The sequence below is a fragment of the Lactuca saligna genome, chromosome 9, assembly GCF_052625555.1.
Source record: "Lactuca saligna cultivar CGN05327 chromosome 9, ASM5262555v1, whole genome shotgun sequence".
Classification (NCBI taxonomy): Eukaryota; Viridiplantae; Streptophyta; class Magnoliopsida; order Asterales; family Asteraceae; genus Lactuca; species Lactuca saligna.
The window spans coordinates 50,709,081-50,712,080 of record NC_136425.1 but is presented as its reverse complement, the minus strand read 5'-3'; the positions used below and the strand labels follow the sequence as shown (position 1 = coordinate 50,712,080).

General features: G+C 35.3%; 1 non-coding gene across 1 annotated transcript; it reads right to left on the bottom strand.

The window, feature by feature from the left end:
• Positions 1-519: 519 nt before the first annotated feature.
• Positions 520-592, bottom strand: TRNAV-UAC (transfer RNA valine (anticodon UAC)). Its single transcript has one exon. It is a non-coding gene; the product is annotated as a tRNA-Val (tRNA).
• Positions 593-3,000: the final 2,408 nt, after the last annotated feature.

Below are 3,000 nucleotides of genomic sequence, written 5' to 3'. Positions count from 1 at the left end.
CTAAATTTTCCGGCTGCAGTGGAAAAAATTTCGAATTTTTTTAAAATTTTTAATTTTTTTACTATCATGCAACCCCTAATCTTCTCATGCAACCCATACTATGAAATCCTGCATCCGCCCCTGCACCCCAATGGTGACATGGTGGGTGTGGTTGTGGATGGCCGTGGTTCGAACCATGGCTGGACACCATATCTCTTAAATGTACAACATATTAATATATAAAATACATGTATAATAAGATGATGGGAATGGTGATAATTTTATAGGTGTGTGGTTGGGAAGTGGTAACAATGAATTGATGATTACTTTTTGAGATAATTTAAATATTTCAAATTTAAATATATCAAATTTATATTAAGTTAAGGTCAAGCTTACATAAAAGTAGTCAACGAGTTATGAAATCGAGTTTGAATATGTTTGTGTTTTTTCACGTAGAATAAGGGAATTGGGTTTTTTTCTAAAAAAAAAATTTGTAAAATGAGATAATTGAAGAGCATTGGCATAAAGAAAAAAGGTAACTGTTCCTGCCCGGGATCGAACCGGAGACCTTTAGCGTGTAAAGCTAACGTGATAACCACTACACCACAAGAACTTTTGATACCTGTCGCTGAAAAAATAATATATAATAATACACTTTTTGTTTAGTTTAAATATTCCAATAAAATTTTTAATTTTTAATTTTTATAAGAATGAATGTGAATCCAATATTATAAAAATTCCAACGACGTAGCCATCCCGTACACTCATGTCCAATCATGATCCGAACTCGTGAAACACATCATCTCCACGTGGCATTATGCGATAGTGAGCCATGCCACGTACATGACCACCGATTTACCGGTTTTCCTGGTATGTAAAAATAGGCCTTGGGTAAATCCTTATTTTGAAATTTTAATCTATTTTTCCTTTTTAAATAGTCCCGCTGTATTTTGTTTTATTTCTTTTAATTTCGTATGCATGTATATTTTCATAATACAAATTTTCTTTAATTTATGAATTTACTCTATGAGGGTGTGACATGTGACAAAAACCATTCATTTATTAAAGTAGATATTTATAACAAATGTAATTTCGGATAATTATTTGACACGTAGATGGCAAGGCAAATGTGTAAAAGATGATTGTTTTGATAACTTAGAGATGACCATTCGGTGGAACCAGAAGTGGTTTAGGTAAAATGAGTAGACCACCAATTGGACTGTTTAGCATATATAAGTGTTGGTACCCGGTTCAGGTTTTTTGGTTTTTGGTCCGATGAAAACCATTACAACATGAAATGCAAATTGTATAAATGGTTTAGATGAGTAATTTGTACATCACAAATTTGTATGAGTTATTTGAGTTGTCGTATTGAAAAAATTAGGATTCATCATAAAGCAGAAAAATAGAAAAAAAAAATTCAGTTTCAATGCCCCGTATTTATGGGACTATAACTTAATGAATATGTACCCTAATGTTGGTGATTTAGTGTAATTATAAATTACCAATGGAGATCAAATCTTGATTTTCGACCAAAATGATGGGGATTAAGCGGGTCGTGCCCCATTGTGAGGTCTTAAGGGCAACGCCCCTAACAAGGTCCACGGGGCAGCGCTATCTCGTAATTAGAGGATAAAATAACTATTTAATGTTGATTTGATATTATCTTTGGTGATCACAAAAATAGGAACTCTATAAATCCCTAGTTCTTGGTTTCTTATCAATGTTGTAATTTGTAACTGTTCCCTAAAAGATTATATCTATAATCTGAATTTCGTGATACCCGGTAGTGTCAGAATATCATATTAGCAAAGTGTTCAACATGATATTCAAACACATCCATGATACATCTTGATTTTAGAAACGAATGTATGTTCCTCCCAACCCTTACCACCTAATAAGGTGAAATTATACTCTAAAATAAAATACATGTTTAGAAAAATATCATGTTATTCCGACTTCAAACAAATGAGTTATAACGGTTAAAGTTTTTCACAAATCTAACATTATGCTGAAAAACTAAAAACATTTTCGCTTTGATACGTCGTTTTCGGAGGACTATAACTCAATGAATATGTAACCAGAAAAAAGTGATATTGTCAAAATGAAGCACAAACAGTAAACCACATGTGTAACATCCACTCCAGGTATTATTTACATTTTGGTCCCTTGTATATTGAATTATTGCTTTTGGACCTTGTAATTAGTAAGTTTTGGAGGAATAAGGGACTGTTTCTACCAATTCAGGATTTTAGATGCGGATGCCGAACGTGGGGCGTTCCCCTGATGAACGCGTTGCATTCCCGTGTTGGATGCAAACCCTAACTTTTAGGGTTTGGGGCCTATATAAAGAACATTATTCCCCATACGCCATCCTCCTTACTAGCACTCCTCATCCCTGTGTGATTTTGATCTTGTGAAGCTCATTTTGGTGGTTTTAAGCTTGGAAGGAGAAAGAAGAAGTTTGTAAAGAAGAACTTGAGTAGCTTGAGCTCACAGATCTGGGATATCATCATCATTTGGTACTCTTTGAGGTAAAAAGTCCACAACTTGCCTCATGTATGCTTAGATCTATGGTATTGATGTTTTGGACCTTTTTGGTCCCCAAAATGGTTTTTATGGTTCAAATCTATTTTTGGACTTAGGGTTGCCACCCTTGATGCTATTTGAGTCCCCAGGACAGAAAAGTTGCCATCTTTAAGGTCTTAATGGGTTCATGCAAGAATTATGGCCATCTTTATGGAAGTTGATTGCGATTTCTTGAGATTGGTACTTTTGGGGACATGCAAAGTCACCAAGTTCGTGACTTTATGATTATAGAGGTCCTAGATAGCTTGGGTCTATGTTTGGATAGCATAGCTTAAGCATTAAGTGCTTAATGGCCGGTTTTTGGAGTCTGGACGCGAACGCGCTACGTAAGGCTCGAGAACGCGTTGCGTTCTCGTTGGGACTCGCAATCTGAATCTAAGAGGAACGCCCAACATTCCACAAGGGAATGCCCATCGTTCCATAAGGGAACAC